At 39.0% G+C, this 14,148-nt stretch overlaps 1 long non-coding RNA gene across 1 annotated transcript in view; it reads right to left on the minus strand.

The window, feature by feature from the left end:
• LOC130608580 (uncharacterized) overlaps positions 1–14,148 on the minus strand; it is a 48,653-nt gene that overhangs the window by 600 nt on the left and 33,905 nt on the right. The window lies entirely within an intron of this gene.

Here is a 14,148-nt window from a genome sequence, read left to right on the forward strand (position 1 = left end):
ATCCAAGGCAAGTTTCTGCCTGTTAATGGCAGAATTATTAGTGATATACTAATAACTTCTACCCCATTTTTATTGACTGTCAGATTAGATTGAGATTAAAAAGGCTTCAGTTAATGCACCTTAATTTTACCATGCTCATTTCTGATCAAACACTGAAAGTATTACAGAAAGCTGCAAGTTCTGCTTGAGCAGAAACCAAGAGGCAATGCTAATACTCCTTTTGCTACTGGCCCTAAGAGGTACTTGCAAATAAAGATATTGATACTAATTTGTTACATGTCTCACACAGCCGCCTTAGGTTGGTAATGCAAGATGACTGAAGATGTGCAATATGGTAGAAGATCACAGAACCCACTTAAGCATGCTCCTTATTGATTGTTTACCTCTTTTTAAGGTTGATTTAAATCAGTATATCAAAATGTATTTAGCATACCTTATTTTATTAATTAGATACAAACCAATTTCCATTTACATTATGCTTATGTTAACAACATCATGAAGAGCACAGTGACATGCAGTTTTCAGCAAAATGTTCACACAAGAGCAACTTAGAATCAGAACAGAACAGACTCAACCAGACTGGAAAAGACCTTTAAGATCATCAAGTCCAACCATTACCCCAGGACTCCCAAGACCACCACTAAAGCTATCACTGAGGCCTTGTCTACACAGTTTTTGAGCTCTTCCAGGGATGGTGATGCCGCCACCACTGCCCTGGGCAGCCTGTTCCAATGCCTGACCACCCTCTCAGTGAAGACATTTTTCCTAATATCCAGTCTAAACCTCCCCTGGCACATTTTGAGGCCATTTCCTCTTGTCTTATCACTTGCTTCTTGGAAGAAGAGACTGACCCCCACCTCACTACCTCCTTTCAGGCAGTTGTAGAGAGCGATCAGGACCCCACTGAGCCTTCTCTTCTCCAGACTAAACAACCCCAGGTCCCTCAGCTGCTCCTCATAAGATGTATTCTTCAGACCCTCCACCAGCTCCGTTGCACTTCTCTGGACCCACTCCAGCACCTCAGTGTTTTTCTTGTAATGAGGGACCCAGAACTGAACAGAGGATTCAAGGTGTGGCCTCACCAGTGCCCAGTACAGGGGGATGATCACAGCCCTGCCCCTGCTGGCTACACTATAGCTGAACAGCTTATTAGTTGTTATTATTAGTTATTTCTGAATAATTTAATCTGATATGTCTTATCAAAATGCCTGACTCCAAACCAGCCTTTTTAGTCCCTCTGACCATAGCCTAAGCTAACAATTAATAAATGGCAACACAATTAACAAAAAAAAAGCTTTCTTCTGTGTTACATGTAAATTATTGTACATGCGAAATACCCTGATGTCTCTCATGCCAATCAGCAGAGGTTTTATTTAACAAGGCCTCTCAGGGTCCAAACTAATTTCTATTTGTATTACTACAACTACAAAAAAAAAAAAGATATATCTTTCCATAGCCAACAAATGTAGATGTATTAAAACTCTTCGCAATCGCTGTTCCATTTGAGAGAATAAAAAAATCAAGCAGATGTCAGATTGTTTTGTTCGCATTAATTCACTGATACATTGCTGTCAGCAGCTAGCCCAGATGCTCACAGAAGAAAGCAGCAATAAATAGGAAGCAGTACTTGTCACTAGAAAAAACAGCCTCTACTTCTGTGGGCAGTTCTGAAGAAAAGTGAGTAGCTGCTTTTGTTCTAGGAAGGACTGACTAAGAGACAAAGTACATGTTCGATTATCCTGTTCAAATGTGAACAATAGAAAAGACAGTGGATTTGAATATAGTGTATTATCTCTGATTATTAGGGAGAGCTGTGTTCAGGTATGAGTACACTAACTGACATACACCTATGAGAAAAACATTGGAAGAGCTGTAAATTTGAGGGAATAAATAACTTCTAGTTTTATCGGTATAAGTTACCAGAAAGCATGTATGCAGGAAAAAAAATGGCACAACCACCCATTATAGGTGCTTATATAGGTTATATAGTTTATAGGTTATATAGGCAAATAGCCCATAAACAACAGGTTACTAAGGTTGTCTAGAAACCTCATCCTTTGAGCACCATTGGCTTTCATCTCATTCAGTGAAAGCAACTGGACAACTCAGCACCATGCAGGACTTTTCCTAGTAAGTAGGTAAATACTTACTGTAACTTTCTCTAGTTCTAGCTCACAAAATGCAACAGAAACAAACTTGTAAAATTACTTTCACTTACAAAAGAGGCTGACAATGAATACAGGCTGCCTTGAGCCCCTCAAGTTTGATCTTCCATCAACCAGGAAAAAAAGCCCCACAACTAACCTGTATAGATTTGTTATGCCACAGAGCCTGAAAGAGTGGCTTAGTCTGAATGGAAAACATATGGTGAGGCATAACGTTGTGTCTTTAGGCTATTGTAAGATTATCTGTCTTCAGCCTTCATAATTTCTCACCAACAATTAATAAGGAGAGTTCTGAAAACCTGAGAGAGTTGGATTAATTGTCTACACCTTAAGAGCTCACAACAGAACAAGAGCTTTTTCTTTCATGTGGCTAAGGCAGACTGGGAATTTGTTTTTCACAGAACAGCTTTGCACTCCTGCTTTTGCTGTCCTAAGATTTCAAGAAGTTTATTTGAGAAAATCTGGAAGGCTGGGTAAAAAAAATGGGTATTTAAGTAAGTGAAATGTGGCGTGAGGGATGTAATTCTCAAGTTTACAGTCAGCTTCATGTAGGTACAGGAATACAGTTCCTTTTATTTCGAACACTGTTTATGTCTTGCCAACATTGCCAACAACTCACATTCTGATCTAACCTTACCAGGATTTTTACCAGTGTCATTTTATTCATCACTTTGCTAATATGGATGCATTTCTGAGAAAATGGTAGCAGAAAAATAAATCAATGTTAAGTTCAACTAAAACCAAACCATTCTAAATCAGTCTTCTAGTCTTTTGCAAGGGGTCCCGGAAGGCACCATTTCTCTAAGAGGAGACATTCCCATCTGGTAAACGTTTAGTGGGAAGTCAGAGTGACATGTTTACAGCTACGTCAACCCTCTCAGATTCTTCATGGAAAGAGCTTAGCAGGGAATGCAGATGTGAGTAGTCTCCAATTCATAGGTTTTGACCAGGAGAGCAAATCCTTTCTATTGCAAGCATGTCAGCTTACGTTTGTGTGGGACTGGGTATTAACTTTATGGTCTTGTGTGCCTATGGCAAAGGATGGGGTAGGGTGTTGCTGTAAGTTTTATAGGGAGTTTGCTGAATTTTGTCTCATGGCTGAGGTTTGCAGATACTGCAATGGCTGGTGCAAAGCCAAACCAGCAAAAATGAGAGGGTTTTGTGTAGAAGACATACTCAACTAAAACATCACAGAAGGTCATGCTATTTCAATCTGTGAAATAGATTTACTTAAATGAAAAACCTTCAGGAGAAGCCACTTTAAATAATTAGTAGAACAGCGCCTGAATTTTGTTTAGGTAGTACTTTTTTCTGAGCTGGCTTATTCCTTTTCATGTCATTTTTCCCCCTTGTTTCTTTCCAATATAGATTTACATGGTCTAGATGAACAGATAAAGGTAAAGTCTTCCTCCCCTTCCCCCCCCAAAAAAGGAAGCACTGTGAAAACATGTGTGCTATCAGATACCAGGGAACCTGACCAGCACACATTTTGGAGAAGCCAGTTTTCAAAGCCATATGGGCAATAGTGAAAATTAAACTAATAGAAACATGAAAGAAAACTGGTGCCAATTCCTCTCCAAGCTATTGTTCCTGGAAAAATGGAACAGCTGAAGGCAGATGTTTTGTGTAAGTAAAAGGCTGGAGGGCTTTGGAATCACAAGCTGAAGGACTTGCAAAGGACTTCACGCTTCTAAGGCTCCCCGTATCAATTCTATTTCTACATTTAAACATCAATTTCCTTTAAATCATTCTTGGCTCTGCATTTGAGCTAGCAAAACAAGAATACCACCCACATTCTGCAACATCTTAAAGTCTTACTTTATGCACTAAACCAGGTTACTTGTATCAACACAAGATACCACTTTCCCCAAAGAAAAGGTACCTTTTAGTATTGTCCTATGAATACAGGATGACCTCACTAAGTTGAAATAAACAAACTGGTGGATAAATATCAAACTGTTTTGCACAGCCTCTCAGCCTCTCTGAAGTCCATTATCAGTACCTCTTACAAACATGCAGGATGAAAAAATATCCAAAACAAAAGCACTTTTTCTCTTATCTTTTTTTCTTTCCTATGCAATATTTTCTCTCCAATCCCAAACAATGCCAGCCTGAAGTTCCCTTTCATCCAGAATCTTGAAAGAGCCTCAATCTGTAAAGATGCAGGTAGGCATTTTCAGTGCTCTTGGCTCCTAACTTCCACAAAGATCAATTGGAGCCAAGACCCCAAACACTTTAGAAAATGAATTTGCCTTTAGGAATCTGGCATGAGCGGCTGTTTCAATTTTCTTCAGGATTAGCAAAAAGCAGGGAAGTCTGGGAAACTTCTGTCTTTTTCCATTCCTGCTGTATCATTCACTTGGAAACTGGGAATAAGTTCTGTGTGAGAGGTACATCAGAGCAAATGCGTGTCAGTAGGAAACAATATATAAAGCTTATACAGCAGTTTATAGATTCACAATATTTTTTTAGAACTCCAGCTGTAAGTATCAGAAAATGTATAAAAATCTCAGTGTTGGCATTTAGAGTGTGTTAGTCCTCATGTTTTCAAAGAAAGACCAAAAGACAAAATAAATTAATCCTCTAGGCTCAAGATATTGGAAGACAAAGAAAATGGAATCAAGAATTTAACTGTAAGGTCTTATTCTATAAGACATTCTCATGATTTTTCAACATTTTAGTTTTCCTTTTGCAGTGCTGTGGCAGATTTTCATAGAATCATACAATCACAGAAAGGTTTGGGTTGCAAAGGACCTTCAGATCATTTAGCTCCAACCCCTTGTCATGGGCAGGGATGCCTCACACTAAACCATTGTCGCCCAAGGCTCTGTACAACCTGGCCTTGAACACTGCCAGGGATGGAGTGTTTACCACTTCTTTGGGCAGCCTGTTCCAGTGTCTCACCACCCTCACAGTAAAGAACTTCTTCCTTATATCCAACCTGAACTTACCCTGTTTAAGTTTAAACCCATTACCCCTTGTCCTATCGCTACCGTCCCTGACGAAGAGTCCCTCTCTGGCATCCCTCTAGGCCCCATAGATTTCTCACCATCTTTTCCTGCCTGACTAAACTTGCAAAAGCTTTTGGTGGTTATAAGATTACAGGACCTAATCTGATTTCTTCTGGTTTTGAAATGATACTTGGGAAATCATTTTTAAAGAAAAGAGAACCTTAATTAGATTATTACTTATTTTCACATCATTGGTTGGTAATTCTGTATCCCTGATCTACAAAAGCTGGAACCAGAAATCTGGGAAAGGTGGACCTTAGAACCAGCTAACAAAACAAACTGGCTTAGGGCTAATGAAAGAGCATATAAAATATGAATTTACATCACCCAAAATGTAAAATTTGACAAAGAACCAGAGCATGACTTACTATTTTAGTAACAAAGCTACTGCTCACTTCTCATATTTCACTCTAATTTCATATACAATGGTGAACTCACAGCAGCCTTCCAATATCTGAAGGAGGCCTACAAGGATGCTGGAGAGGGACTCTTCATTAGGGACTAGCGATAGACAGGGGGTAATGGGTTTAAACTTAAACAGGGTAAGTTCAGGTTGGATATAAAGAAGAAGTTCTTTACTGTGAGGGTGGTGAGACACTGGAACAGGCTGCCCAAAGAAGTGGTAAACGCTCCATCCCTCCCAGTGTTCAAGGCCAGGTTGGACAGAGCCTTGGGCAACAACGGTTTAGTGTGAGGCATCCCTGCCCCTGGCAAGGGGGTTGGAACTGGATGATCTTAAGGTCCTGTCCAACCCAAACCATTCTATGATTCTATGTTTCAGAGAGTAGCACCAAGAAAAGCAGTACATTTATCCACCAAAATACTTAAATACAACCAGGAGAAAAAGAAAAAATCAAATAGATCAGATGTTTTCTCCCACAACAACTCACTCAAGAAAAATACAATAAGGCCGCAGATTTGTTTCTGCTATTGTAAAGGTTCTGCAATTTTAGTCTGCTGTAATCATAGAAATTCATCCATCAATAAACATAACTACTCTAAGTCTTATTCAAGAAAAGTCATTAAAAATACCTGAATGGTACAGCAAAGACAGCAGTCTGAAAAGCAAACATACCAGCCATAGCTATTTTCTTAAGATCTAAACCACCTATACCATACTGTCAAAAATTACTTTTTTCTCATGAATTTTAAAGCTGTTTCATGTGGCAAAAATAATCACCCTTTGTGCCTATAGTGCAGTGTTTATGTGTTTTTCCTGGTTCAGCTTTCAACTTCAGGAATAAATCATTGTTCCTGCAATTTTCCAGCAGTACTGTTGTAGTTTTAGCCTGCACAGAACTGCATCGTAGGACACAAATCTTCTGTTTGGGGAAGAAAAAAAAAAAGCAAAGACTTCTCATGGGGTCTTTGTTGTCAGCAGAAAATACATTAGTGAAGATATTCAGTTGTAGCTGGTTGGATACACAATTTTTCTCATACTCATTTTATTTCTACTACTTTATTTTCAAAGCATATTAATTTTCTAGGTTTTTTACCTTAGCTGTCTGTATTATTAGTTATTCCTAGGGGTATCAGTACTAATGTGGTGTCCTGGTTTTGCCTGGGATAAAGTTAATTTTCTTCCTAGTAGCTAGTACGGTGCTGTGGTTTGGATTTAGTCTGGAAATGAGTCTGCTAACACACCTGTGTTTTAATTGTTGCTCAGTAATGCTTACACTGATCAAGGACTTTTCAGTCTCATGATCTGCCAGTGAGGAGGGGCACAAGAAGCCAGGAGGGAACAGAGACAGGACACCTGACCCAAACTAGCCAAAGGGTTATTCCATACCACAGCACCTCATGCCCAGTATATAAGCTGGGGGGAGTTACCTGGAAGGGACCAATTGCTGCTCAGGTCAGGCTGTGTATCGGTCAGCGGGTGGTGAGCAATTGTGTTGTGCATCACTTGTCTTTTCTTGGGGTTTATTCCTGTCTCTCTTTTAATTTCATATTATTATTATTATCATTATTATATTTTACTTTATTTCAAGTATTAAACTGTACTTAGCTCAGCAGTTTTACCTCTTTCTGATTCTTCCCCCCAACCCACCAAGGGTTGGGTAGTAAGTGAGCAGCTGAATGGCAGTCAGGTGCTGGCTGGGATTAAACTACTACAGTCAGGTGTGTACTTAATCTTTTCTTATATTGGCTGAGTCTCCTCCCACCCCCCAAAACCAGTCTAATTCTTTGTCAAGTGGTGGAATATTGCACATGGCCCCTGGACTTCACTAGTTCAGTCAGTCACTACAGCAGCATTTGATACAGTGCTTGTCACTGCTGGGTTATGAATTATGGAAAATATGTTGAATACATTACTGACTTTGTGATGACAAACAGGAGCAATGAAGGAAGGTCCTGTGCCAAGGCTCACAAATCAGCAGACACCTCGAGCATGCATTCAATTGAAGTCATGCAAGTAGATCCACTGATTTCACTAGGAATCTTTGCATCCCTTGAAACACAACATTTTTGTGCATTTTTAAAAGGGTTAAATATGAAGAAAATACTGACTTCATGTCCATTGCATTCCCTAAGCATTAGCATTTCAAAGGAGAAGAACTGACTTTGTAGTAGTATTTCCTGTACCAATGATGCCCCAGTGTAAACTGTCACATATGTCATCTGGACTTTCTATTCCCAGTTTACCCAAAAGTTTTACTCATGCTGTGACCCTAACCTAGGTTGGAAACCCATTTGCAGCACAGCCACAGGAGTGGCCACTTAGTAATCTGAGGTTTGTAGTCTTTCAGAGTTGAAAACTCAGAGGTACTTGCATTCTAGGAATGCCATTAGCTCAACAGACCAAATTAAAGGGCATTTCAGTGTGTTATACAGAGGATGCTACTCTAGAACAGGTCATGCAATGCCACTGAAATACAAATGCTAGTTCTGGCCACCAAACACCTACCAGAGAATAAAAATTAGCCTATAACCATTCAGAAGTTAACCACCTCTGACATATACATAAATTTAATCATGTTGTAACAGCTACTGCCATTCACTTATTTCTTCTCCTACCATAGATATTGTTTCTGAACCTTAGGCTTACTATCATGCAAACCAAGCCTACAGTGATCTTTGTAGGTGGATGTATGCCTTAAACGAGATCAAGTGTAAGAAAATTCCACTCCATTGGAGCCACAATGTAAATGAGATACATTTCCTAACAGTTCTGCTTTGAATCAGTTCCATCATTTCCAGTTAGTTAGATATCCTTTCAATCTCTCCAAAAAGCTCTTTTCCCTTCATGATATTTAGTCACTTTAAATAGCTCTGCCAATATTCACCATCATCATTTTGTAATTGTGGTTTCTCCAAGTTTTACATATTAAGCCAGATTCCCATCTACTGTTAAAGAGAGAGATAACCAAGCTACCTCTAAATAAGCTCAGTCATGCCTTCCCCAGCTACCTTACTATGGTTGCTGTGCTGCCACAGCTGAAACTCTAGCAGTAACTGCACTAACTCCTTCCTGAATCACTTGTCTCACTGCACACCAGGAAGAGGTTCTCACCCACACTTGCTTTTCCTTACGGAGCTCCCTGAAGGGGCAAGTCAGGATCTAACTTCATAAAATGTTTATGGATTATGAATCTTCCATACTATTTTTGACCTTCTCATCTCCTCCTTGACCTCCAGAAGATACATATTGGGCATCTGTGTATCCTGTACAAGAGGACCTCACTTTTCAACAGCAGAGTTTTCCTGAGGGTCTGTGCAACTTTCAGGGAATATAATCTCCTGTGTGATTGATTCCTTTCACAAATACACTTTACCAAATTCCTATTTCATTCTGAACTAACACCTTCAAAAATATAGTGCAAACTGCAGTGTTCAACGTAAGTAGGTTTTCTTACAAAAACTGAGATTATTAATACCAGATTTTGCATTTTGCCAAATTTTGCCATGCAGATTATAAACTATGCATTTAAAACTTCATTGGAAACAGCAGAATAACAAACCACTTACTCCAGTAGTTATTTTGACCCTGTAATTTTGAGTGTTAAAAAAGAACATGAGCCTACAATAAGATAACTAAAGAATACAGAAGGCAGATGATAATGTTTAAGTGTCTCCCTTAAAACAAACCAACAAGAAAGAAGATAGTTGCAAAGATTTTAATTGGAAGCTCATGTATGAACTATAATGAAATATTGCCAAGAGATGACCTGCTAATCACAGCAGGATGAGAACACTGTCATTGACTTCACAGGGAGCAGAATGAGGCTTTTCAGATAATCATGTACCAGCCTACTGAGCCAGGGCCAGACTCTGCAGGTAATCAAATATCTCCAACAAAGCTGCTGTTCTGATGAGCATGAGTCACATCAACTTGTGTGCAATACACATGCTTTATGCTTCTCAGAATAGCATCTGCTTCTTTTACAGGTATATCTATATCTGTATATAGGTATTTCTAGGTGTATATAGGTGTGCATGTCTCGCAAGTGTTTGGGTAGGGAATCCTTGAACAATAATATTTTAGAAGAGCTTTTGTTGGCTCTGTTTAGCTTCCAGACATGCAGGTGTGAGAGGCAGGAAGGTCTGGCTCTTAATGCCACAACATTCCTCATTTGCACACCTGCACTTCTGGCTGAAGATCAGAATGCTGAGAGCCAGTAAGTGCAATGCTGCATGATTAATAGTAATGTTTACCATTTACTAGTCCTGTGCATTGACTAAGCTAATCAAAACTAAATAATATGTGGCACTATCCAGCTGGCTTAAAATAAATTCCATCAAATTCTTATCCCTTTTGAAGTCAACAGAGTTAATTATTCCAAAACCCAGGTGTAAAAAGCTTGGTTATAGACAAAGAGTACTGATTATAGACCAAGTACAGCTGTAGCACTGACCAGTACAGAATCTGCCATGTTGTCTGAATACCCTTCCTTCCAAATCCTCAAGGAACCATGCTGGATGAGATATTTAAAACCAGTCTTCTCCTCATTCAAAATTTCAATGTAGCATCTTCTGTTTTACTGTATTCAACGGCAGCCGGATCATCAATATACACCCAATCTGTAAACCTCCACAGGCTTCTTGTGTCAAATGCATGTGATACAATGGTTCACTCCTTGGCTGGACTGTGGTCCTAAGCTTTCTTTCTAGGCACTTTTTATTGCTGAAGGAATCTGTGAATGCTTCTTTAGTTCTAGAAAAGCATTGGGAACAACTTTCTCAATGATTGTTCCATATGAGAACTGGATTTGCCTCTCTGCTGTTTTTATTATGCATTTCTCAAATTGCTATCAGTAAGCAGCCCATGTCAGAACACTTTATACTAAACACATTCTAACTAGAATTCACCTGCTGTGAATGTTTCCCCTCCAGGTTATAGTACCAGATTTCTCTAAGATGTGTTCTCCTTTTCAAGCCAGGATTGTCTTCCAGGCTTAACATGGAGAACTCATACACTGCGACTGGCTGCTAGATATCCAGTGTACCAGCCAAAATAGTAGCTACCAGAAGCTATTAGACCAATGTACAAATATTCCTGGGTAAAATACCTTAGACAGAAATGTGGCACTGGTACCATTTTATCAATGACCTGTCTTCCCTGTCTACAGAGGTGAGGAGGTCTCTCCAGACTAGACCACAAAGGTATCATGCAGACATTAGGGATGATTCTGGGGGTAGAGAAGTGAAATCTGAGATTCAAGCTAATACAGCAGCAAGATCTCATTCTTGTCAGCTGAGGATGTGGCTAGAAGTAAAGGGTCCAAAATGCAGAAAGAACTATTAAAGTGAGGTACCAGGAAATGTTCCCTAAGGTGAATTGCCAGCACTTGGAAGAGAATGTCTCTGGTGACTGAAGATCCCTATGTATGTTTTTAAGGACCAGTAGAACAAGGCTTTGTCAAGAATGGCTGGGGTACAGCTGATCCTGGTTTGGAGCCAAGAGATTCACCAGGCGACCATTACTAGCCATATTTTATATGTGTATAGACCTTATTGTAAATCAAAACAGCACAAATGGGAATTTAGCTTTCAGCTGCATGGATGCCATGCATCCAGAACAAAAGTACTCAGTAACACTTTTGGCTTATCTCTTCCTTGACCTCTTTTCAACAAGACACACCTTTTACTCCTTTCCAGCTACAGTCCTTCATGTATACATTACTTTCCTGACCCATTTGCATAGAGTTTTTCAAAGCTCTTCTATGCTTTAGGCTTATATCATCAGTTTTCCAGTCACTCTGCTTGCTAGCTTCTTTACCCTCCATTACTTTGTCTGATAGAATTTAGATTGCTGTTCCAATATCTACTCCACCGAACCATTTAAAAGTCATTCTTAAGCAATCCTGTGTTATTTCTATAGCAACTTTCATTTATTATTCTCAAAACCCCTTACTTGTTGTATGTACAGGTCTAAGATTATGAGGAAAAAAGTATATCTAAGGTAGAAGTTTGTTAGTAGTGGAATATTTGGTAGCTTTTTTTAAGCAGATGACTCATCTATCAATAATAACTTTTTATCATGTCATGGGTACAAAAGACCTCCTGTACATAAAACCATTAATGCAACACTATGATGGGGAGTGCTTGTTGTTAACCTTAGAGTATTTACTGTTTTTATTTAGTACTTTTATTGTTGTAGCTGCAGAGTTTTCTTGATTTTCTTTAAAGTATTCACTTGAATTGAGTCCAAGGCACAAGAAACTATTCTCAAGTTTCACTCTCTTATCTTAGTAGTATCTGAATCAAAGGTTTAATTACAACTATTTTAAACACAAGGACTATTCCTTTGACCACGTTTCAGAACTATAGGTCTCCAGGCTAGATTTGGACCTATATCTACTTGTAGTGTCATTGTGACTACCTCTAGTTTTTACAGTTCACTGCTCTGTTCCATTTCCCTTGTCAAAGCCCCCCATTACATTTATCTTACATAGCAAGCTATTATGAGCCAAGATTACCTTTCCTGTCAAGTTCATATGGTGCTTGAAAAAATAGGGCACAGACCTGCAATCTCCCATCACATTAAATGCTTCACCATCGATTTCTAAAAAAAAAAGATAAGAAGGGGAAAAATAATACAGGCAAAGTAATGTAAAAGTGGAAAACCCTGAAAGGGGAGCAAGTAGGGAAGGAAGAACATGGCACTTCATGCATATGAAAGCAGTAGAAGGAGCCTGATAAAACAAATGAGAGGCAACTGGCAGGTATAAGCTAGGAAGCACCAAGCAAGCAGCCAGCTCTCTGATCAGATTCATGGCCCTTTGCACTCCCTCCAGCAAGTCCATGTCTTATGTTGGTGGCCCAAGAGGTGAATTCACACATTCTTTTCCCTCAGGATGGACACATTTTAGAAAAGAAATAAATTAACAACAAATGAAAAGCCAGTTTTCACTATTGCACATGCATATGGTGTGCCTACACTTTAAGTATTGCATGTACTGCTGATCTTCCTATCTAAGAAAAGATGTAACAGAACCAGGAGGAAATGTGTAACAATAGTGACAGGAAGTATCAGCAACATCTGTATGAGAAGAGACTAGTCAAACTCTTAAGCTTGGATGAAGGATGACTGAAGAGAAGTACAGTATAGTTCTATGAAATAAGTGGTAAGGAGAAAGTCATTTGTGAATTCAGCATGCAGCAAGCCTAAAACATACACAATGAAACACTTCTTAACATAATGATATTCCACATGCGATGTTGTGGAAGCCAGAACTATAAAGAGACACTAGAGAGAGGTAATGGTGCATCAACGCTTTTGAGCATCATGGTACGGACGAAACATCCAGGTCTGGAAGTCCCTAAGTTGCCATTTACAGAAAGGATGGATGGCACCACAGGAAAATTATCCACTAGTCACCGTGTTTCTTTTATTTTTCCCCAAACATCTGTTACTGGATATTGAGAGACAATACCCTTATTTATATCTCTCTGCTCTGTTTCTATTACCATTTTAGCTTTTTAAATGCAAAGCAGCTTAACTATAAAAGGAGAAAGCAGCAGCAAGCACACCTTTCTGTCTTCATCAAGCTACACTCAGGCATGGAGCAATACTAAAATAACAACAGAGGCATGTGAAATTCAATTATTTACATGTCACTTTCCACTACTATGATGGCATTATCAAACTAGCCAGACAACTACCAGAATTATGTCCTATTCCTATTAATTTCATGAAACTTAATTCAATTCTGCGAGACATTAAGCAAGTCAGCCATGTGAACATCTGGGTCCCAAGATACTTGGTGCGAAAGCACCAAGCTTAAAGTCTCCCTCTTACTGAATATGTTACTTCAGTAAGGGAAATGGTGCAAGATTGCTGAGTTGCAAGAATTCAGCATCTAGTCACAGAGGGATTTAGGGAAATGAAATGATTCAATGTCTCAGAAATGGCAAGGGTAGACTGGAGTATGTGTTCTGGACAAATAGTATTAAAGACATAATGGCAAAACCAGAACTACAGAAAGAAGTCTGTATCTGTTGAATAGATCACTATTAGTTACTGGATGTTTTCAGCAACAATTTTGGTTAAAATGTATTGAACTCTTCCTATTGCATAGTGATAGTAAAATTCTAGTAATACTCACCAGAGAAAAGGACCTGTGAACTACTGACGTTCTGAGCATTCAATTGAAGCCTCATGCAGGGTGACAGCTTCAGTTTTAGAGTTTTTGTTGCACACAGATCTTCCCTCTCTTGCTTACTGTTCAAAAACATCACATGGCCCCTACCTGTTCCTTTGCTTTATAATAAGGTGCAAAGTCGGTCCCAGACTGATTTGGGTCAAGTCCTGTCACTAACTGATAATACCAGAAATTATGGTCTCTACCTTATAATTAATACCTGTCTGAATAGAAGTAAGGTGTATTTGCTACTTGTTAAAAATATTAGATATAAAACATGAAAAACATGTATAATTAATTGCAAAGGAAGGAAACACATTCTACTAAAATCAAGCACCCTCTAATCAGAGCGATGGTGAATGTTCTGTTACTTATGGCCTGCATATG

This window comes from Pezoporus wallicus, unplaced genomic scaffold (assembly GCF_028554395.1).
Source record: "Pezoporus wallicus isolate ANWC-B61680 ecotype Strahan unplaced genomic scaffold, APGP_CSIRO_Pwel_v1 scaffold_13239, whole genome shotgun sequence".
NCBI lineage: Eukaryota > Metazoa > Chordata > Aves > Psittaciformes > Psittacidae > Pezoporus > Pezoporus wallicus.